The sequence below is a fragment of the Argopecten irradians genome, chromosome 6, assembly GCF_041381155.1.
Source record: "Argopecten irradians isolate NY chromosome 6, Ai_NY, whole genome shotgun sequence".
Lineage (NCBI taxonomy): Eukaryota > Metazoa > Mollusca > Bivalvia > Pectinida > Pectinidae > Argopecten > Argopecten irradians.
In genome coordinates, this window is record NC_091139.1 from 9,896,109 (window position 1) to 9,921,920 (window position 25,812).

At 36.7% G+C, this 25,812-nt stretch overlaps 1 protein-coding gene across 1 annotated transcript in view; it reads left to right on the plus strand.

Moving 5' to 3' along the window:
- LOC138326197 (origin recognition complex subunit 1-like) overlaps positions 1-25,812 on the plus strand; it is a 57,060-nt gene that overhangs the window by 597 nt on the left and 30,651 nt on the right. The gene's annotated exons all lie outside the window — the stretch shown is intronic.

The following is a 25,812-nucleotide window of genomic DNA, read 5'->3' on the forward strand; positions in this document are numbered from 1 at the left end:
TTTTGGGAGTTCATTTTGATTCTATGCTAAATTTTGACAGTCACATTTCTGAAAGTTGTAGAAAGGCATCACAACAACTTTCTGTACTAAAACGCATTGGCTCTCATCTGACTATGAAAGGAAGAAGTGTATTTTACCATTCTTTTAATATCTCAAATTTTAATTACTGTCCTCTTGTGTGGCACTTCAGCAGCATGAAAAGTATAAGGAAAATGGAAAAGATTCAGGAACGTGCCTTGAGATTTATATACCAGGACTACACGTCAACATTTTTAAACATATTTTAGACATATCTGGAAATGATTTTTTACATGTTAAGAGACTTCGAGATATGGCCTGCGAGGTTTTTACGATAGTTAACAAGATCTCTCCTGAATATGTCCAGGACTGATAACAATCAAACAATCATCTTTTTATAATTTCAGACAAGACAGAAAAGCAGACATCAAAAGAACTAACACGGTTAAGTATGGTCATAAATCATTTTCTTTTGAGGCCGCTCGGGTGTGGAACATTCTTCCAAATGAATGAAAACTTTTCGGAGTTTAAAAGACTGATCCACACCTGGGACGGCCAGATTTGTCAGTGTGCCATTTGTCTGTCTTTTGCAGAATAATCGCTCGTGTCATGCTTTGCTGTCTTGTAATTCTCCTGTGTATACTTACATATTTCTTTTATCCTGTGTTCTGTATTATTCTGTATTATGCAGCTTGTGTACACACTATATGTATCTGCTAAAGCTTTGTCATGTTTACGCTTTTTCGTTTATTTATCACTAGTCTATGTTTATGACACTTTGTCTTTATATAATATGGTCTTAATTTTGCTTTTTACGATCTCAAATTAAAATGCTTCCTTTTAAATCACACTATATAAGTGTATAATCTGTCAATTTTTACTTTTTGCTATGTTAGCATATATGTACATTACACTTATCCGATAGTGTTTTAATCCCTACCTTTAGTAGCACAGTGTTTGTACAAATTCGAGTGTTCATGTTTAACTAACGTCTTTGTTTTATCCTTTAATTTCTGTGATATATATACAAACCAATTCTTGTGCTTTTCCATATTTTAATGTAAGTTTTATGTTGTTAACAATGCATATATATACTTTTGTTTGTCACGATAATAGCTCACAAGAGCTAATGTTATTTGTAAGAAATATGCGACTTTAAATAAAATTTATTGTATTGTATTGTGTTATAGCAGTCAGGACGACATCGTAAACGAGAGTTAGATTATCAGTTTGGCCCAACATGACTCTTGGCAACACACCTTTTTTTCAGAACGAATAGTAGGTTATCGATGGAAACTTGATAGAAAAAACTAGACAACACCACCTATGGCCTTTTTATTACCTGTAAGCATTGGCAAATAGTAGCCTTTTGGACTGTCATTATATACGTCAAAAATGAATAGATGGGACCGATAACTGCTCCTTGGTGAACTCCAAGATCTACCGAGTTTGTCAACGTTGGTATAAATATATAAGTACTAAGACCTGTTAAAGTTATATATATATATATATCACTTCTTGGGTATACTTGAACATAACTCAGTCGATAAAAAGCATTTATGCATCAGGCCTAACCTTACAAATTACTGTTGACTCGTGGATAGTTATGTTGCTTTATGATAAAATATGCAAAAATTGTTCATTTCAGTTCAGCACATATTTCTGTCACAAACTCAGCACGTCATTATGTTTACCAGTTTCTTTAGCATGTACAAGAAGCGATTGTTTGATACAGAAGCTTACACACCGATTCCTTGGCATACAAGTGGCGGTTGTAGTTCGCTAAATCTGTCTATATTATTAGGTTCTTTTTTTTGCCAAATATATAGTCTATATATTAGCTAAAAATAATTAGAGGTAGGTTTAGCGGACTAAATTATATCATGCAAATATGGCGTATATGGTTTAATTTTTTGGATAAAAAGTGAAATAAGGAAAGAGCAATACTCTATCCCGCAAACGTTTAAAAGAAAAAAAGATTTTTAAAATCAAAATACATTTCTATTTTCAGTAGATTTTTTATACGGGGATTTTAAGAAATGACCCATATGGCGGCCATTTTGAATTAATTAGAGCCAAAGTTTTACTATTTTTGCTTGAATTGTTTTTACTTAAATGATCACTTTGCCAGTATTTTTAGCTTTTTCGAGCTCATTTCTGCTTAAAATCTTTACTAGGTTTGGGGCAATTAAAAAAAAATAGGCATTAATGTATGAAATGATACAATTTTGTCACTTTATTTTTACATTTAATGGCAATTTGAGCACTTTTACTTTTTAAACTAAAATATTAAAAGATAACAAATATTTATATGGCGCAAAAAAAAGTAAGTACACGGAATACACGGACCCCCCCCCCCCCCCATTTTTCTACCTTATATAGAAAGAGCAACATGTTCCCTAATGATATGCAATATACTTCCAAAAGTTTAATACTAGAACTTTTTCTATAAAGGGTTAAAGATGCTCCACCGCTGACAAATTGTATTTTTTTTTCACTATTAAAACAGGAGCAGACGATTTAGTATTTTTCTTCATTTACAAAAGTTACTTACTTTACACCATTACCACCATTGAAAAGTTTGAGCTTCTAATTTTACTTCAAGTTAAAAATATGAAAAATAATTAATTACATCCCGAAACAAGAGGCCCAAAGGGCCTTAACGGTCATCTGACTACCTTGGCAATAGTAAAATTAATTATATATGGTGTCACTTTTTCAGGACCATGTCAGGATCATTTTCAATTTCTTTCAACAAATTTTATTTCAAACAAGAGGCCCAAGGGCCTTAAGGTTGTTGGCTCGGCCGATTTTGAATGCGCCCGCATCATAAACCAACACGAGTGTCGTATAATTTTTTCGCAAAATTAATCCCAAAATGTATTTTCAAGATGGAGGCTGTGGAGGCCATCTTGAATTTTAGATCGACCCAAAAAATAACAACACTTTGTCGGGACCATGTCAGGATCATCTCATGCAAGTTTCAGCCAAATCGCACCGGTAGAACTTGAGAAGAACTTCAAAATGTGTTTTCAAGATGGCGGATGTGGCAGCCATCTTGGATTTCGGATCGACCTGAAAAATAACAACACTTTGTCGGGACCATGTCAGGATCATTTCACGCAAGTTTCAGCCTAATCGAACCGGTAGAACTTGAGAAGAAGTTCAAAATGTGTTTTCAAGATGGCGGCTGTGGCGGCCATCTTGGATTTCGGATCAACACGAAAAATAACAACACTTTGTCGGGACCATGTCAGGATCATTTCATGCAAGTTTCAGCCAAATCGCACCGGTAGAACTTGAGAAGAAGTTCAAAATGTGTTTTCAAGATGGCGGCTGTGGTGGCCATCTTGAATTTTAGATTGACCCAAAAAATAACAACACTTTGTCGGGACCATGTCAGGATCATTTCACCCAAGTTTCAGCTAAATCGCACCGGTAGAACTTGAGAAGAAGTTCAAAATGTGTTTTCAAGATGGCGGCTGTGGCGGCCATCTTTGATTTCGGATCGACCCAAAAAATAACAACACTTTGTCGGGACCATGTCAGGATCATTTCATGCAAGTTTCAGCCAAATCGCACCGACAGAACTTGAGAAGAAGTTCAAAATGTGTTTTCAAGATGGCGGCTGTGGCAGCCATCTTGGATTTCGGATCGACCCGAAAAATAACAACACTTTGTCGGGACCATGTCAGGATCATTTCACGCAAGTTTCAGCCAAATCGCACCGGTAGAACTTGAGAAGAAGTTCAAAATGTGTTTTCAAGATGGCGGCTGTGGTGGCCATCTTGGATTTCGGATCGACCCAAAAAATAACAACACTTTGTCGGGACCATGTCAGGATCATTTCACGCAAGTTTCAGCCTAATCGCACTGGTAGAACTTGAGAAGAAGTTCAAAATGTGTTTTCAAGATGGCGGCTGTGGCGGCCATCTTTGATTTCGGAACGACCCGAAAAATAACAACACTTTGTCGGGACCATGTCAGGATCATTTCATGCAAGTTTCAGTCAAATCGCACTGGTAGAACTTGAGAAGAAGTTCAAAATGTGTTTTCAAGATGGCGGCTGTGGCGGCCATCTTGGATTTCGGATCGACCCGAAAAATAACAACACTTTGTCGGGACCATGTCAGGATCATTTCACGCAAGTTTCAGCCTAATCGCACTGGTAGAACTTGAGAAGAAGTTCAAAATGTGAAAAGTTAACGCACGGCGCACGGCGGACGGCGGACGGCGCGGACGGCGCACGGCGCACGGCGCACGGCGGACGACGACGGACGAAACATGATGACTATAGGTCATCCTGACCCTTCGGGTCAGATGACCTAAAAAATCGATGACACTAAATCCTATTTGGAATGAACTACTGAATGAACTGTGCATGCACCCAAATGGCAAAATAAATTGTTTTATATTATTTTTTGTGTTAATTAGACTATTATATACACGATTAAACACCAATTATTGATCAAATGATGAATGTCATTTATACTCTGTCGGCGGTGGATGCATTTTGTAGCGCAAAATTAAGAGGTAGGGGTAGCATATGTCGTTATTCTGAGAAAAAATTGGAGCCTTATTAAACATAACTGCTATATTTTTAAAGAAGACCACTGGAAAAAAATTCTGCAAACATCTTTGCATACCAAACACCTCATTAGGAAATTATGGCATAATCTCACGTGTATATAGTCAAAACGGCAAAATTTCCATAAAATCCAATATTTTGTCAATTAGGTATCTTTGAGTGACAATAGCTCAAAAACAAGCACACGGACATTTTTTTCCTCTATTTTCTTCTATGGTAAGAACTCCTATTTCCAAAAATATGAGAAAAATATTTCAATGCCAGAAAATTTTGACTTCTCAGTAACGGTAAGTTAATAACTTTTGCTATTCTACAAAATTATCGAGATTATTGTTTTACATTCCCATTTCAAAAATTAAAAAAGCCGCTTCGGAAAGGTAGTGGGCCTTTAAAAACCAAAATACGAATTGTTGTGTGTGTGTGTGGTTTTTTTTTTCTTTCTCGTTTTTGATGTGACCGATTTTCATTGTCATTTGTTCATCTATATACACTCTACGTGTATCTACTCCCCCATGGTAGATAACTCACATAATACATTGTGATAGATTTATAGGTTTTGTTTTGTCCATTGTTTATGTTAGGTCTGGAGTGAGAAACTGATGAAGACAATAGGGCATGAAGGACTAGTAATTGACACTGGGGAGGGGGTTACACTGATAACAGGGCATGACTGACCTTAGCTGCAATATTGTAGCTCAATAGACTTTTTATACAGAAAATGTTGTCGTCTTTAGAGCTACAATTGGTGCCTATTACTGCTAATGAAGCAAAAAAAATGATTGTGCAAACCATTTTAAAACGTTTGTTGGCATGCTATCGTACTTGTTTGATATCACCAACCTATATTATTAGGCAATAAAACTGAACCACATAAAATATCAAATTCTCATCGAGGCATCATTTTTTTACATAATACATATATACAGCGTCCGGTTTCAAAATATGACAAACAATGCACGGCAATGACATTTTAATTACCCTATCTTTCAGCATTTTGGATTTCTTTATTTAAGTGTTTTATTGAAAGCAATATCAAGTTGAAAAAAATGTATAACATAAATTTAGCCTTTGAAAAAGCTAACGAGAAAGCCCTAAATCAAATGTCATTCACATCATAGTAAGCGATCGTCATCTAGGTCAATGTACAATCCATGTTCAAGGAGTACATTTTCTATTATTAAATTATCATAAATCATTTAAAACATTTACAAAATACATATTCACAATAAAGTTATTAACAAGCATATTTACGGACATAAGAAATGATATCTATAGACGTCTATTTAGTAACAGCGTAACGTTGGGTAACATGTGTTTACGAGTAAAGTTACAAAATACAATTTAAGTGAAAAGATATGGAAAGCACTGATAAAATGTACTTTGCATATATCATTTCATATCGTTTACATCTTTCGGCAAATAACATTGTGTTAGCCTGTCGAATAAAACCAACAAAGAAATTAAAAATAAAAAAAAAAAAACTTTTATAATTAGGCGGACGTAAGCAATATCTTCTGCCTCTTTTGTCATTTTACAATGCTTACTTTCTATTAACACAGATGAACAACTTCCATATTTTCGTATTTACAGCGAAGATTATTACGAGAAAAACATCAATAACTTAATGCCTTTACTGAAATATTTAAATAAAGTTAGCATCAAACAACGACTCGCGATCGTGTAGGTAGGTAATATAATGATACCGTTAATCCCTTAATTACATAAAGGCTTGACACGCCAACTGTATAAACACAAAATCGTGAGCAATTATCCATTTCAGTCGGTGCAGTCAGGTGTGACACAGGTAAAAAAACCTCAGAGCCGAACACCTGTTCAACGAATACATGGGTAAATACTATGTATTTGATGAAACGGGAATATATTTCTGTTCGAGGAATATGGGGTTGTCGACAAATAGCTGTTCCAGCTATCCGGGGGTTTGTTTACATAGATTATATAGAGAGACGGTCGGGACCGTACCACCAGTTCGACGAATAAGGGGTATTCGAGGAATCCGGGTTCGAGTTAGAGAGGTTTTACTGTATATGTACAAATGAATTGTGTATGCATGATGTATCTCTATATTGATTAGCTACTGTTAAAGCGGAAAAGATATCACCTTTTGACTGAAAGTAGCTATATATTGATTACATCAATGTGCTAATTAGTTACACACTATACAAAATCCTACATATGTTTTGTGATGTGACACTCCATTACCACGGTATCTATATGGACAATTTGGCAAATTAAATCTGTTATACCTACTGACTTAAATGCATTAAATCGTATGTCATAAAATTAGAAAATAATGCTAGCAGTTAATTTTTGTCAACTTCGAATTTGAAAAAGAAACTGCTCCAAAATTTAAAGTAATGTTCTTGTTCTTGTAATAAAATAAAACATCTATATCACATATGTTAACAGAAATACACAGAAACACCTAAGTTCACTTCATGTGTAATTTATTTACTGTAGAAGCAAAATGAAATGAACACTTACGATTTTTGCTGTTTCTGTGTCCAAATACGAATGGAATGTTGTAGGCCTTGATTATTGTCACACGGGTCGGGTTGGGAAAGTACCCGGGTCCGAAAATGCGTACTCGGGTACCCGTCATAATACATGTAGGAAACATGTGTAGGCCTTCTCGGCCGGGTATCCGTCAAAATAGGAAACATACTGACGGATGTCTGTGTTAACGTAAAATTCAGTTACAAGAAGTACAAAAAGCACTCTTTTGTTCTGTTTTACTCATAAAGGATGACACTTCATCTGCTAACGACATGTTCACAAGCAACATTGTTGCAATTTTTATTTCCTATGATCAGAGAACTGATCATGAATGGCGCACATGTTTACTTTCACTATCGGTATGCTGTATACCATAGCACCAGAGGCTATCCGAATGATGACTACGTCACTCTTTTGTACTTCCTGTTGCATATGTGTGGTAAAACAACATCTGTCACCGACATTCTGGGCTTTGTCAGCTTGTTACATTACGATTGTATGATGTTACGGATTGATATTAAATTGATATACCAATACCATTTGCAGTATTGGAAGAATAAATCTCTCACATTTCATTATGATTAAATTGAAATTTGCTCCATCTGAAGATCGCCCCAAACAACATCGGTAAATTGTACCACTAAGCTAACTCACGAAGTTGATACGTTCACACAGGAATACATATCGAGTACCTAGGTACGGATTGGATACTTAAATTCGGGTACCCGAGGACAAAATTTAGTAACCATACCAGCCCTACTTATACATACTGAAATCCTGTTAATTCCTTTATTTAGTGTTACCTAAACCAGAAGTTCATCCTATATGCAAATGATTCGCGAGAATTTAGGTCATCGATCGCTATCATTCATGCAAATTATTCTCACTATTTTCCATTAATTGACAATGATATTATAGTTTTGGACACATTTTTTTAAACTATAACACTTAAGGAAATACTTAAGATTTTTTTTTGTATAATCATAATTACACTATGACAGCATATTTGCTTTAGAAAGCGGATTTTTTAGACCAGAGATGTAGTACTTTTTCACGCTAGGTGGTGTCGTAGTCGAAAGGGTATTTCTGGTTTTAGAAATCTCGGAGGTAATCTCAATATGCTGTAAGGCTTATAGGCTTAAGCGTAATAAAAATGATAGGATCACTACCAAGAACTAAACTTGTGATGTCATGGAAACAGAGCCCAATAGTTGGACAATCACTCAACAAAAAGCCAGTGTAAAGTTGATCAGTTTGTCATATGCATTCCAACAACAAAAACTGTGTTTGAATTCCAACAAAATAATGACCTGTTTCACACTTAACTAGTTAACTGTTACATGACCTCCAATCAATGACCTTATCAGTTATGTTTCATATTCATTCCTGATCTAAACACCACACACAATACTGTCATTTTTCTTCATTATAACTGGAATAATCTACACAAAAGATATTGAACATTTTAATTGATTTTTTTACCTAAAAGTTACCTTGGTTCACCATTTCATATTTTTTATAGAAAGCCTGGTGTTATTATCGCTGTAGCATAAATTGATTTTGCGTACAAAGATCTTAATAAAGAAATAACCAACTGTGGCATACGCCATGCTCCAGTGGAAAAACCGATAAGGTAATTTCACGCAGACCAGCAGAATCATTCATTATTGGGGACAAAGCAAACAAACCACATCTGTACATCTTTGTGTTAGTAAGTTTTATACATTTACATTTTACAAAGGTACAACTCTAGCTTGATAACGATAAAAGAACAGTTTGACTGTATAATGCAGTCCCAGCAGCAATGTGGTTCAGTTTTAAAGACACTTTCACACCTCTGTGTCAAACGTTTAAACCCATGGAGGGCGACTTCTAATTACAGTGATTTTCAGACATTGTATGAGGTTTTGTTTTTTCAAAATACTATATAAACGGGGCTTAAATTAGGAAGCATTCACAAATTTATCACAAAGAATCTATACATAAGATCACAATACATTATATCACGCACAGAAGTTTTGTACTACTGTATTAACTTTCGTTCCGTTACATAAAACTACACCAGTGGCTGTGCATGTGTAAGAAATGCTGACAACTATAAGTTCTAAACCAGATTGTCAAACTTACCACAAAAAAAAGATATTCAAAATACATTTATTATATAACGAATTACAGAGACAGACAGAGAAATTCACCTTTTAATCCCTACACAGTCAGAATCAAAGCAGTAGCAGAAAGTCATGATGATATGAGCAAACATACGACTCGGTACAGTGGGGGAAATTAATGATCCCAACACAAGGTAAATTTATAACATCTTTTGATCCTGCTAACGGGACAGAAATCATGCATCAGGCCTGCCTCTACTTCTATCTGAAAATGTAATAAAGCAGGGGGCTAGCAGAAATATGTTAGGCTTGGTCAGTCAGGCGGAAATGTTCCCCGACTATGCACATTCGGCTTTGATGGATTAACATTAAAGCCTTGTTGACCAGGGGCTACGTTGATGTCCCGCTGCGATGCGACAGAGCATGAAATGTCAACTATAATCAAGGGGGAGGCAAATCCAACTATCAAGTTTGCCTCATTTCAATTTGTCGACAGGAAGAGTCTATTGCATAATATTTTTGTCTTTGTGCTTTTGACATTTTTTACGCTTCCTCTAGCTTAGTGATAATTCGGTGTAGTTGTATCTTAAAATGTGTTTTAAGCTGTTTCTTGGTGTAAAGTTGCTCGGTATTTTCACACTTTCAACATAATTTTCCTAATAGTATGCAGGGCACTGCTGATGTGACCACAGTGGAACAAGTAATTAGGGTAGAGCGATATATACAGGATTAGTATGGTACTACACAGCTAACATGGTCATCCTTCGTTACACACAACTTTAAACCTGCAGTTATTTAAATCTCTAATGACTGAAACTGTTGTGTAAGAACTGCAATGTATAAAATATGCAAATACCACAGCACATTTTCTTTCCTATTAAACCCAAATATTACCCAACCATGTTAATAGTGAAGCTATTTATTACAGAGGAGTTAACAAACTCATTTAGAATCAGACCGCGTCACACTTTTTACTTCTTTCCAGGACTTGTCAGTAATATCAAGCTAACATTATTGAGGATATAAGAAGACTAAATAAGAAGTCGGGGATGGTTCTAATTATAACACAATCTATTTTAATCTTGCATTTTTCACATTAAGTCTGATACTGGACCACTGTTGACATGACTATTTCTACTGTAATGAGACAAAATAATGACTTTATTGACATAATCAATATCTTGATGAAATTCAATAAATCTTGCACTAGCAGTTGAGTCTTATTAAATTGAAATTAGTTACATAAACAGTCCAAACTTGTTATCTCAAAATCGTTTGAGTCGAAATTCCGGTTGAGTCGCATTAATTTTGAAGTCGTGTTTTTTTCCCTTCTTTGTGTATGTATTTTAAAGATGCTCCACCACTGACAAATGGTATTTTTTCACTATCAAAAACAGGAGCAGACGATTTAGTATTTTTCTTCAGTTACAAAAGTTACTTACTTCACACCATTACCACCATTGAAAAGTTTGAGCTTTTAATTTTACTTAAAGTTAAAAATATGAAAAATAATTAATTGCATCCCGAAAAAATTCCGTGGCACTATATCCTATATGGAATGAAGTACTGATTGCGCAAGCACTTAAGGCGAAATAAATTATGTTATATTATTTTTTGTGTTAATTAGGCATAAATAGACAAGATTAATCACAAATTATTGTTCAAATGATGAACATCATTTATGCTCTGTCGGCGGTGGAGCATCTTTAAGATCGGACGACTCGAAACTCCGGTTGAGTCAAAGTCAACTCCTGGTCCCTAGAACCGATATGCAGTGAAAAAAATAGTCGCTATCTCAAATTTTATTTCAGTCAAAATTTTCAATTTAAAAAAAAATCAATTACGTTAATATAACATGGATACAAGCAATTGAAATTAATCTGTGGTTTGTCGTAACACGTCATACAATGTATTTCTGTATCATTTATATATAGTTCAGTTGAATTCAAGATAATTAGGTATAACAATAATTATGAAACATTGTAAATGAATGTTTATGTCGTTTAAGAAGGAAAAACATAGTGATGCTTTTTTTTCTCCTTTTAAAGACCAGATGTAGTGGGAAAAAAAGAACATTGAACTAATAATTTCAGTAAATCTGAATACAAATATATGTATAAAGATAGTTCTACAGAATCTATTTCCTCAGTAAAGCACGGGAAGTAACTCCCACACGACCACACCACAGAAGCCTTTTGCAATACAACAATTAGTAGAAGACTGATAAGGCCTCATCAGACAGATAGTGAAACCATTAAAAGATTCAATCTTCCATGGACCATTTAACATCCTGTGTGCGATGTGGCAGAAAGATTCTACTGTCCCTCTATAATTACTCGCTCATCCATGCATCCGTACACAATTCGTTCTGCAGAATGCATTAAAAATCAATCAAATGAGATTCTGTCTCCGATCTACCTGCCCACGTGTTGCATAACACAGGAGGCCATATACAGTAAACAAAATTCTCTTCCTCCCATAAAGGATTTGGTATTTACGGCACAAAAAACTCTCTCAAAACACCTCTGGTTTCACCGAGACCATTGAAATAAAACTAGCAGGTTGGTGTGTACCTGTCTATACCATCAGGTCCCACAGTTCACTACCTATCTCCCCCTCATTCAATAGTGATAATCACCAAACTCAATGATAGGAAGAATCCATTTAAGAATTTTGTATGAACTGACTCAGAATAAAACTTAATTAATCAATGAAAAGTTTTCATGCACCCCTATAAATATTTAAAGTTGCATGTACTTTTTTCAAAAACTTTTTCACAAACTTTCATCATTGCTTATATAAATATTATCTGGTTGATCTTTATAAACAAAACATCAAGTGATGCATGAATCTGCGCTCTTTCAAACTTGTTCATGTGTTACTTGATAGTCAGGTTTATACCATATCAATATAAAGGACATATGCATATTCATAAGACTTTGAAATACAAGAAGTAAACTTGTTCCTGTTGAGGTTTTGCAGACATTGTGCAGTGTGAATTGTCTAGCAGCTACAGGCATGCAGACTAAAGTATTTCAGATTTGTAATTTCACTTCAAGGTTGAATTAGGTTTTAAAAGATTCATGCATTTAGTTTTTAGGAAAACATCCTTTTCTGAGACCATTCAATGTATTGTAAGTGAAAATTTTCATCTAATAAGCATAAATGATGATCTTTGTACAAAGTTAAATTTTATCTTACAACATATCTTACAATTCACTTCCAGTCAAGGAATTAAACCTGCATGTCTTGATGAAAGACTAGAACCTTCCCACTCTGACATCTGACCAATCAGTGTTGTCCGATGGTTTGCCATAGGAACAGAAAGACTAGAACCTTCCCACTCTGACATCTGACCAATCAGTGTTGTCAGATGGTTGCCATAGGAACAGAAAGACTAGAACCTTACCATTCTGACATCTGACCAATCAGTGTTGTCAGATGGTTGCCATAGGAACAGAAAGAATAGAACCTTACCATTCCGACAACTGACCAATCAGTGTTGTCCGATGGTTGCCATAGGAACAGAAAGACTAGAACCTTCTCACTCTGACATCTGACCAATCAGTGTTGTCAGATGGTTGCCATAGGAACAGAAAGACTAGAACCTTACCACTCTGACATCTGACCAATCAGTGTTGTCTGATGGTTGCCATAGGAACAAAAAGACTAGAACCTTACCACTCTGACATCTGACCAATCAGTGTTCTCAGATGGTTGCCATAGGAACAGAAAGACTAGAACCTTACCACTCTGACATCTGACCAATCAGTGTTGTCAGATGGTTGCCATAGGAACAGAAAGACTAGAACCTTACCATTCTGACATCTGACCAATCAGTGTTGTCAGATGGTTGCCATAGGAACAGAAAGACTAGAACCTTACCATTCTGACATCTGACCAATCAGTGTTGTCCGATGGTTGCCATAGGAACAGAAAGACTAGAACCTTCTCACTCTGACATCTGACCAATCAATGTTGTCCGATGGTTGCCATAGGAACAGAAAGAATAGAACCTTACCACTCTGACATCTGACCAATCAGTGTTGTCCAATGGTTGCCATAGGAACAAAAAGACTAGAACCTTACCACTCTGACATCTGACCAATCAGTGTTGTCTGATGGTTGCCATAGGAACAGAAAGACTAGAACCTTACCACTCTGACATCTGACCAATCAATGTTGTCTGATGGTTGCCATAGGAACAAAAAGACTAGAACCTTACCACTCTGACATCTGACCAATCAGTGTTGTCTGATGGTTGCCATAGGAACAAAAAGACTAGAACCTTACCACTCTGACATCTGACCAATCAGTGTTGTCCGATGGTTGCCATAGGAACAGAAAGACTAGAACCTTACCACTCTGACATCTGACCAATCAGTGTTGTCTGATGGTTGCCATAGGAACAAAAAGACTAGAACCTTACCACTCTGACATCTGACCAATCAGTGTTGTCTGATGGTTGCCATAGGAACAAAAAGACTAGAACCTTTGCAAACTGACATCTGACCAATCAGTGTTGTCCGATGGTTGCCATAGGAACAGAAAGACTAGAACCTTACCACTCTGACATCTGACCAATCAGTGTTGTCCGATGGTTGCCATAGGAACAAAAAGACTAGAACCTTACCACTCTGACATCTGACCAATCAGTGTTGTCTGATGGTTGCCATAGGAACAAAAAGACTAGAACCTTACCACTCTGACATCTGACCAATCAGTGTTGTCTGATGGTTGCCATAGGAACAAAAAGACTAGAACCTTACCACTCTGACATCTGACCAATCAGTGTTGTCCGATGGTTGCCATAGGAACAGAAAGACTAGAACCTTACCACTCTGACATCTGACCAATCAGTGTTGTCTGATGGTTGCCATAGGAACAAAAAGACTAGAACCTTACCACTCTGACATCTGACCAATCAGTGTTGTCTGATGGTTGCCATAGGAACAAAAAGACTAGAACCTTTGCAAACTGACATCTGACCAATCAGTGTTGTCCGATGGTTGCCATAGGAACAGAAAGACTAGAACCTTACCACTCTGACATCTGACCAATCAGTGTTGTCAGATGGTTGCCATAGGAACATAAAGACTAGAACCTTACCACTCTGACATCTGACAAATCAGTGTTGTCCGACGGTTGCCATAGGAACAGAAAGACTAGAACCTTACCACTCTGACATCTGACCAATCAGTGTTGTCTGATGGTTGCCATAGGAACAAAAAGACTAGAACCTTACCACTCTGACATCTGACCAATCAGTGTTGTCCGATGGTTGCCATAGGAACAGAAAGACTATAACCTTCGCACTCTGACATCTGACCAATCAGTGTTGTCAGATGGTTGCCATAGGAACAGAAAGACTAGAACCTTACCATTCTGACATCTGACCAATCAGTGTTGTCAGATGGTTGCCATAGGAACAAAAAGACTAGAACCTTACCACTCTGACATCTGACCAATCAGTGTTGTCTGATGGTTGCCATAGGAACAGAAAGACTAGAACCTTACCACTCTGACATCTGACCAATCAGTGTTGTCCGATGGTTGCCATAGGAACAGAAAGACTAGAACCTTCTCACTCTGACATCTGACCAATCAATGTTGTCCGATGGTTGCCATAGGAACAGAAAGACTAGAACCTTACCACTCTGACATCTGACCAATCAGTGTTGTCCGATGGTTGCCATAGGAACAAAAAGACTAGAACCTTACCACTCTGACATCTGACCAATCAGTGTTGTCTGATGGTTGCCATAGGAACAGAAAGACTAGAACCTTACCACTCTGACATCTGACCAATCAGTGTTGTCTGATGGTTGCCATAGGAACAAAAAGACTAGAACCTTACCACTCTGACATCTGACCAATCAGTGTTGTCCGATGGTTGCCATAGGAACAGAAAGACTAGAACCTTACCACTCTGACATCTGACCAATCAGTGTTGTCTGATGGTTGCCATAGGAACAAAAAGACTAGAACCTTACCACTCTGACATCTGACCAATCAGTGTGTTGTCTGATGGTTGCCATAGGAACAAAAAGACTAGAACCTTTGCAAACTGACCATCTGACCAATCAGTGTTGTCCGATGGTTGCCATAGGAACAGAAAGACTAGAACCTTACCACTCTGACATCTGACCAATCAGTGTTGTCTGATGGTTGCCATAGGAACATAAAGACTAGAACCTTACCACTCTGACATCTGACCAATCAGTGTTGTCCGATGGTTGCCATAGGAACAGAAAGACTAGAACCTTACCACTCTGACATCTGACCAATCAGTGTTGTCTGATGGTTGCCATAGGAACAAAAAGACTAGAACCTTACCACTCTGACATCTGACCAATCAGTGTTGTCTGATGGTTGCCATAGGAACAAAAAGACTAGAACCTTTGCAAACTGACATCTGACCAATCAGTGTTGTCCGATGGTTGCCATAGGAACAGAAAGACTAGAACCTTACCACTCTGACATCTGAGCAATCAGTGTTGTCAGATGGTTGCATGACAAGAACCATTCAGTGTTGTCAGATGGTTGCCATAGGAACATAAAGACTAGAACCTTACCACTCTGACATCTGACAAATCAGTGTTGTCCGACGGTTGCCATAGGAACAGAAAGACTAGAACCTTACCACTCTGACATCTGACCAATCAGTGTTGTCTGATGGTTGCCATAGGAACAAAAAGACTAGAACCTTACCACTCTGACATCTGACCAATCAGTGTTGTCCGATGGTTGCCATAGGAACAGAAAGACTATAACCTTCGCACTCTGACATCTGACCAATCAGTGTTGTCAGATGGTTGCCATAGGAACAGAAAGACTAGAACCTTACCATTCTGACATCTGACCAATCAGTGTTGTCAGATGGTTGCCATAGGAACAAAAAGACTAGAACCTTACCACTCTGACATCTGACCAATCAGTGTGTTGTCTGATGGTTGCCATAGGAACAGAAAGACTAGAACCTTACCACTCTGACATCTGACCAATCAGTGTTGTCTGATGGTTGCCATAGGAACAAAAAGACTAGAACCTTACCACTCTGACATTTGACCAATCAGTGTTGTCTGATGGTTGCCATAGGAACAAAAAGACTAGAACCTTTGCAAACTGACATCTGACCAATCAGTGTTGTCCGATGGTTGCCATAGGAACAGAAAGACTAGAACCTTACCACTCTGACATCTGACCAATCAGTGTTGTCAGATGGTTGCCATAGGAACATAAAGACTAGAACCTTACCACTCTGACATCTGACAAATCAGTGTTGTCCGATGGTTGCCATAGGAACAGAAAGACTAGAACCTTTTCACTCTGACATCTGACCTATCAGTGTTGTCTGATGGTTGCCATAGAAACAAAACGACTAGAACCTTACCACTCTGACATCTGACCAATCAGTGTTGTCTGATGGTTGCCATAGGAACAAAAAGACTAGAACCTTACCACTCTGACATCTGACCAATCAGTGTTGTCTGATGGTTGCCACAGGAACAAAACGACTAGCACCTTACCACTCTGACATCTGACCTATCAGTGTTGCCACAGGAACAGAAAGACTAGAACCTTACCACTCTGACATCTGACCAATCAGTGTTGTCCGATGGTTGCCACAGGAACAGTATCGTTTTCATTGGTTCATTCCCTGGGCACTATTTTATGAAAGGCCGTTCATGTCAGAAAAGAGATAATTTAACGCCATATCATTTAACGCCTTAAACATACATTTAACACGTTAAAGTTACCATTAATGCGTTAACATTTAAAGTGTTAAATGTTAACACGTTAAAAGTAAGTTTAACGCGTTAAATGCTATAAACTTTTAACGCGTTAAATCATTCAACATATTCTTTAGTTTCACCTGTTAAACATGTTTTAAGTGTAGCGCGTTAAATGTTGAAATTATATTTTTAACGTGTTAAAGGTAAACAAGAGGCCCAGAGGGCCTGTATCGCTCACCTGGTTTGAAATGCCAAGTAATGTTCTGAATACAGGTTCATTGTTTCTTTTCTGAAGGAATTTTTATATTAACCTATAAATCCCCTATTGGGCCCCACCCCTCCTGCCCCCAGGGGGTCAGAGCCAAAATTTATACAAGTTCTGTTCCCCTTCCCCCAAGGATGTTTATGGCAAAATTTGGTCACAATCCAAGCAAAACTCTAGGACAAGTAGCGATTTATAGGATTTACCTCTATTTCCCCTCTTGGGCCCCAACCGTCCTGCCCCCGGGGGACCAGAGCCAAAATTTATACAAGTTCTGTTCCCCTTCCCCCAAGGATGTTTGTGGCCAAATTTGGTTACATTTCATGTAGAACTCTATGACTAGTAGCGATTTAAAGGATTTACCTCTATTTCCCCTATTGGGCCCCGCCCCTCCTGCCCCCGGGGGACCAGAGCCAAAATTTATACAATTTCTGTTCCCCCTCCCCCAAGGATGTTTGTGGCCAAATTTGGTTACAATCCATGCAGAACTCTATGACTAGTAGCGATTTAAAGGATTTACCTCTATTTCCCCTATTGGGCCCCGCCCCTCCTGCCCCCTAGGACCAGAGCCAAAATTTATACAAACTCAGTTCTTATTCTCCCAAGGATACTGGCCAAATTTGGTTACATTCCATGCAAAACTCTATGACTAGTAGCGATTAAAAGGATTTACCTCTATTTCCCCTATTGGGCCCCACCCCTCCAGCCCCCGGGGGACCAGAGCCAAAATTTATACAAGTTCTGTTCCCCTTCCCCCAAGGATGTTTGTGGCCAAATTTGGTTACATTTCATATAGAACTCTATGACTAGTAGCGATTTAAAGGATTTACCTCTATTTCCCCTATTGGGCCCCGCCCCTCCTGCCCCCGGGGGACCAGAGCCAAAATTTATTTAAGTTCTGTTCCCCTTCCCCCAAGGATGTTTGTGGCCAAATTTGGTTACATTTCATGTAGAACTCTATGACAAGTAGCGATTTAAAGGATTTACCTCTATTTCCCCTATTGGGCCCCGCCCCTCCTGCCCCGGGGGACCAGAGCCAAAATTTATACAAGTTCTGTTCCCCTTCCCCAAGGGATGTTTGTGGCCAAATTTGGTTACATTCCATTCAGAACTCTATGACTAGTAGTGATTTAAAGGATTTACCTCTATTTCCCCTATTGGGCCCCGCCCCTCCTGCCCTGGGGGACCAGAGCCAAAATTTATACAAGTTCTGTTCCCCTTCCCCCAAGGATGTTTGTGGGCAAATTTGGTTACATTCCATTCAGAACTCTAGGACAAGTAGCGATTTATAGGATTTACCTCTATTTCCCCTATTGGGCCCCGCCCCTCCTGCCCCCCCGGAGGTCAGAGCCAAAATTTATACAAGTTCTGTTCCCCTTCCCCCATGGATGTTTGTGGCCAAATTTGGTTACATTCCATTCAGAACTCTATGACAAGTAGCGATTTAAAGGATTTACCTCTATTTCCCCTATAGGAGATTTCAGAAAAGATGGCGTGACGTCACAGAAAGTTTACATCCGGGTCCTCAAAGGTACAAACACGGTATGGCGACTAATAAAAACAATAACAGATACGTACATCCCTGCTACACAATCGATACGTTGACAAAAGTATACACTTTCATACTTGCAAATTCTGATTTCAAAATAGTTTCTTATTGTTTCAGAGGTTACAGACATTTATTTTACAATTGTTTATTGCTAAATATATTTGTTTAGATTTAGTGTTGAAGCCAGCTTGCGAAGCCGGTGCCGGGCCGTCACACGTACCCGCTTTTTGTTCACACGTAGAAATCCATGTTGTGAAAAAGTTATGAATAGATAATTGATTTCAATGTATCGTATTTCTGTTATACACGAAAAATCTGTTCATAACACTATTTAATATAAATATAAACGAAATGTGAACCACCTGGCCAGACCACGGTCGCTCGTGCATGGCTTCGCTGGTAGATCACCTCGGGCAACAGTCGATAGTTGGGAAATTAATAATATTTATACGTAATTATCAACACATATCTCAATAAGTACTTGTAAAATATATATTTTTCGTTATTTCCCATGTATAAATTATTTTAAATGAATGGTATCACTGGTAGCCCTGTTCTGTTAATTTTCGTTCTTAAACTGTTATTTTAACCATATTCGTGATTTTTTAAATATTTATGTTGGTTATATCTGTTTTACTGTTATTATCAAAATTTTAGTTATCTTTAACTAAAAGCATGTTATTATTTTCTAGTACACGTTATATTTTTGCTGCTGTGTTATCTCTATCTTTGCATGCGTTTGTCTTTTTTAAATGTTGTTAGATTTAGTGGCTGATGTTATTATTTATTTTGCATTGTTATTCATTTCATTTCACGTGTTAGTGTCAGCAATGATTGTTAATGATTCTGTTTCCCATGTTATTGCCAGAATGTTACGTGATTTTTATGTGCAACTTTGTTAGCATCAACATAACATGTGATTTTTACGTGACCACGTTACGAGTATCGTTGGAAACGTTATTTTTTTTGAAAGCGTTATTTTTGTCGTGGAAATACCACTGCCTATTGTTCTCATTGACCCCCTACGGCGACAGCGCAGTGAGGCGGCGGGCGAGCTTCGCTAGTGTGTTGACCACTCACCCATAACGAGAGCACGGCTCCCAATATATAGTCGACTGGCGGTATCGCTAACACAGCGTGCCCCGAAACGTTATATATGGCGTTACGGCACGTAAAACTCTTCATTCAGGTTCGCTGTCACTGTATGTATCGCTACCGTATCGCATGTGCTGTGCAACTGAGCATGAAATATATATAGTTTTCAGTTACTATATTTACAGTTCTAGCTAAGTCTCTGCGAAAAAATCCTGAATAAATAGACCCTTAGTACTAGTTACTACATGTTACATCCGTATTCTTAAGTTAGTAAATTTTCTAATTCTTAGGTTAGTAAACGTCCAAATTTGTCAAGCTAACCAGTCACTTCTAGTTGTGTTCAAGTACCGAAGACAAATGCGGTCACTCCACGAGCTAGCTTTGGACCATACCAAATCGATATGTTGCATCATCAAGGTCACTATGTCATCGCGAAATATCAGCTCTAAAACTCTAAAAAGGGGCGGAGTCAATTAATACCAATCAAGGTACGCTTCTTATGTGATTGGGTAATAGTATTCATGACATAGCCCATGAGGCACGGTGACATTTTTCATAAAGAATAATATTCATTTTTCAGACAATTTTAAACATTATAGCCAGTCAGGTGATACGACTTCTTTAATTGACTATTTGTAAACTTCTTTCAATTAACTGTACGGATAAGCAAAAGATGTAATGTCGTCCAAGTGTTCTCACAGCATGTCATCACTCAACTACTGTACTAAACGTTACTGATTTAACGGAGCAGTGGTTTTAAAAGTAGTATGCAGTTTTGACAAAAACAATAATGTATTCATGGACTTTATGCAGCAGATTTTGGACCTAGAAGATATGACGAATATGGACTCACACAATTTTTTTTTACCGTGGAAGGAATTTTAGCACGCATGAAGATATTTACGGATTGTATCGATTGATCTACAAAAAAAGTACAGCTAAACGACCCATGTCATCTGTTTTAATTATTCTCATTAATTTGACGTGTTTTGTCGATGTACATGAAACACTAAATGCTTTTGAAACCACTTTTTACCTGATTGTTTATAATCGGCCCGCAGGTTGAATCATTTAGATTGATCAAAGATCGTATTAAACTTGAAATAAAAAAATGAACAAATGAACTTTGTATATCAAGGATGTATTAAAAGGACCCCATTCAATCTGAGGACCTCAGTTATGGAACACCAGCGCAAACCCAGTAATGATATATATTATTCTATACTCGACCGTTATGTCTTTTGGTCAAACTCACTTTACAAATTTCTTTACTATTCATAAAATCCACCGACTTATTGCGTTACGTGTTATATTGTATCGTGTGCATTTATGGAACTATATTTCTGGTTATATACATATTTTTAGCGTGAATTTAGACTGGGACTACTATAATAATACTGTGGGATATATTTAATACGTATATTTTTTTTATTTCTTCGTGTTTACATACAAAAAGATAGTGAAATTCAACCCCGATATTTTCATTGCATAAATGGCATATTCTTTCACGTTTCTCAACATTACGCCATCTTCCAGTCTCAATTGGAATTTTTAAATTTGATGTACGGAATTTAGTTATGTATACTCTATTCATTTCCGATAATTTTATAAGATAATTTTCAAATCCAAATTCTTTTTTATATATTAGATAAGTCTGTCTCTTGAGGAGTTTTCCACACCTGAGAACATTTTTGTATAAACTGATCTTGAAAGCGCTGTTTCATAAAACTTTTATAAAAACTGTTAACCATTTGTACTTCATTGAGGAAGATATTTGACTGACCAGATTCGTCAAAAATATTTTTAATGAAAGATATCCATTAAAATGTGTATATTCCTTCGAAATGTAACTTCGAGATTAGTTTATAAAGTATGCTACTTAATTTATTTTCATTTTGTATAAATCTATTCCAAAAACACAGCATTGTCAGTTTGATATTTACTTCGAGTGGGAATCTTCCCAGTTCCCCATACACCATAAAATAGTAGTCGAAGAACATGTACTATAAGTACAATGTACCATAAGTACGACTACACAACTGTGTGCTAATATTATACAATACTATTTATTTTATCTAATTCTTATCGGAACATATCGTCGTACCTAAATGAATAGTCAAGGACTCCAAAACCAAAAACTGTAACTAGATAGAAAGTTTCTTTTTAATCTGTTAAAATCGTTCATATAGGAGATTTCAGAAAAGATGGCGTGACGTCACAGAAAGTTTACATCCGGGTCCTCAAAGGTACAAACACAGTATGGCGACTAATAAAAACAATAACAGATACGTACATCGCTGCTACACAATCGATACTTTGACAAAAGTATACACATTCATACTTGCAAATTCCGATTTTAAAATTGTTTCTTATTGTTTCAGAGGTTACAGACATTTATATTTTTGTATTTACAATTGTTTATTGCTGAATATATCAATTTGTGTAGATAGAGTGTTGAAGCCAGCTTGCCAAGCGGTGTCGGGCCGTCACAGTACCCGTTTTTTTCTTCACAGGTAGAAATCCTTGTTGTGAAAAGTTATGAATAGATCATTGATTTTATTGTTTAACGTTTCTGTTATACATGAAAAACTTGTTCACAATACTATTAAATATAACGAAATGTGAACCACATTGCCAGACCACGGCCGCTCGTGCATGGAGCCTTCGCTGGTAGATCACCTCAGGACACAGCCCATAGTTGGGAATTTAATAATATAAATACGTAATTACCAACACATATCTCAATAAGTACTTGTAAAAAAATATATATTTCGTTCTTTTCCGTGTATATCTTCCTTTAAAGGAATGCTATAAACCACTGTGTTACACTTATATGCAGATCTTCGCAATGTACATGTTTACGTAAACGTATGGCTGCCGAGATCTCGAAAATTAAAATGGTGAAATCGTTCAGTTTTAATGCTGTAGAGTTTATTTTTTAATGTCAGTCGCTTTTATTCCATGGACTGCTAGTGAAGTCTCAAATTGAAGTGATATTACTTTAAAATAATTTGAATGCATGTTAGATAGACTACATTTAGATTTATGAATACAGATCGTAATACTGTAAATGCCGACCAGGACACATTGCGCACGGCTTCGAAAATCCTAAAATACTAAAAGTTTGTTTAAAAATACGATAAAAAGTAACTATAAACTGACTCATTTGTATGTCATGAGCTAAAATCCTAAATTTCTGACGAACAAATTATCTAGAATACGTAATTTTGTGACTCTAAAAAAGGGCGAAATTCGAGATCTCGGCAGTACTGTACGTAATGGCTGCCGTGCGCTTGGGGTGATCTACGAAAGCAAACTTTAATTTGGTGACAATCACACATCTTAAGGTGTTTTACAAAGTAAGACTAAGAAAACAGTGATCGCTTATTAAAATTTCAGTACTATATTTGCGGAACTTGGAATTTAATTTGTAATTTCAAGCTGATATTTGCAATATTCTGTCAATGTTTACACATAATGGCGACCGTGTTTTTCCTTGTGGCGGCCGAAAATGGAGTATAAACATCGTAAAATATATGCATACCATATATTTATATCTGTATATTATTGTTACATATTTTTATTTACACCTTTTGAAATTAAGATAAAGTAACAATTCTCGGATGGTCGTACTATTTATTACAATAAAATGTAAACAAAAATCGAAGCGGCTGTGTTCCCACACCATGTTAATGTGTACAGATATACAGAGTTGTACCTTTGAGCGCCCGGATGTACCTTTGTGTGACGTCATCGCCATCTTTTCTAAAATCTCCTATATCTGGGTTTAGTGTAGTAGATAAACAAAGACGTGCGTCACCTGAAAAGTCGTATATTAGAACGTGAAACTTTTTTTTTATTTTGAAATATTACCATTTAGTCTTTATATAAAATATTTTATAATACGTTGACTTGTATTTTGAAATGAAAAGTTATTTAATTCTGTTGGTAACACGATTTGGTCCGCAGTCACTGAAATAAAACACACCATATTACAGTTTACGCGTGGCTAAACACGTGATGACCAGGTACTGATAAAATTGACAGGAACAGAAAGGTCGTCATGGTTCACGCTGGGTGGATAGTTATTTCCTGACGGGGAGGGGTGTGCGGTCTGTATACATGGGGCGGTGGCGTTTGTGTGACATGAGTGAGTCGAGGATGCAGACATTTCTTCGATATTTTTAGAAATTGATACTGATTAATACGTTCATAAAAATCACCAGAACTCAACTGTATGTAGTAAAAAAAGTTGTATTATTACTCAATGATATGTCGAGCATTTAATTATGCCCCTAATTGTTTTCTAAAAGGTATTGTTCATAGACGGCACTGATTAAGATATACACTTAATTCATTAATATTAAAATATGATACTTATAGATAATACTTGTACATATGTTATCTGTAATTTGATGTATGGATAAGCAGTAATAAAATGCAAAGTTTGCAGAGGTATCACTATTTTAATTACTGATCAAATTAGGAACATAGTCTAAACCAGACTGACAGATGTTGTAATGGATTTGATGATCAGATTGATTTCTTTACGCAATGACGCGCAAGCGTGATATGGGTCTGATGAAATCCATTGTTAAAGGATTTGTGCAGTCAAAAATGATAATTTCAGTTTATGCTGGAAATGGCTTCATTAGACCGTGAAGAAACCTCTCCGTGCCGCGCGCGACCGGAATAACCTGTAAACCGCCGATATCGAGGTCAAATTTTCTGACCACCCGATTATGCATATTTTCTACCTCTAAACCGTGTGAGGTCATAATAGTCAGTGTCTTATAGCTGTACTATAACTGATGTGCTATCACTTACATCGACGGTCACAGGAAAAGCCGATCAAAGATTTTTTTATGATTACTTTTGAGTGAAGTAAATCGTACAATAACTTTGGCTCGAATATAAATAACTATAAGAGTGAAATTCGATGTTTCAAGACTCTAATTTATGCCCTAATAGCAGGTATCTTCGTGTAATTATGAAAGAAAATCCACACAGAAATAAAAGTTTCAGATTTTTTGTCGAGGAGTTCAGCATCGAATCAGCTTTAATTAGATAGTATTTTTCTGTAGTCTGTATCTCTGATACATTGTGAATTGCAAAGTTTGTGACTGTAAAATAAAATTTGACGTAACAATTTAAGAAATCCTTGATGTTTCTGGACATACGTACACACCGATGATTGATCATTACAAACATTGTATTGTGTGTTGCTAACCGAATAAATCGAGATACATTTATTGCAATACCGTAAAACATTTCAACATGTGGTAGAAAGAATTTACTTTTAATTTTATAAAAGATCAAATCATTGAGATATTAAGCAAAACAAACTATATTTTTCAGACGTGCGGTCGCTTCAAATTTTTAATGGATATACGAGTAGATACACCGATATTATAGATATATAATTAGCCATGCCTTTGGTTTGATGGTTATGTAATACCTTGAACAGGATGTTGTTTACCTGTACACAACGCCATTCATCGAACTCACCTGTAATTACCTGGTCGCGGGCAATTTGCTATTCGGTGGACTATATCGGGTATTTGCTATTGTCTTACTGTCAATCAGGTTAGGACATCCGTTTATTGGATTGTGATTTGAATTATGGAAACCCCGTACATCTATGCTCTAGGTTTTTTATTGTCACCTCCATTTTTAAAATGAAGATGTACAAGCAAATGGAAATAAAATATACCTAGGAATATATATTACATACACATATATATGTCGTACACAGGTAAAACAAAAATGGAAGGTGACTTATTCAGAAACAAAAATGGTTCTAAGAACTATTTCAACCAAAGGTTTAACCTTAAAAATTATTCCAGTCTAGTACTGTAATTACGGAATCGTGGCATATATCAATCTTCCATAATTTCTAAGGTATTAGTAAAAATTCTAAGCATGTATTTTCACCGTTTCGA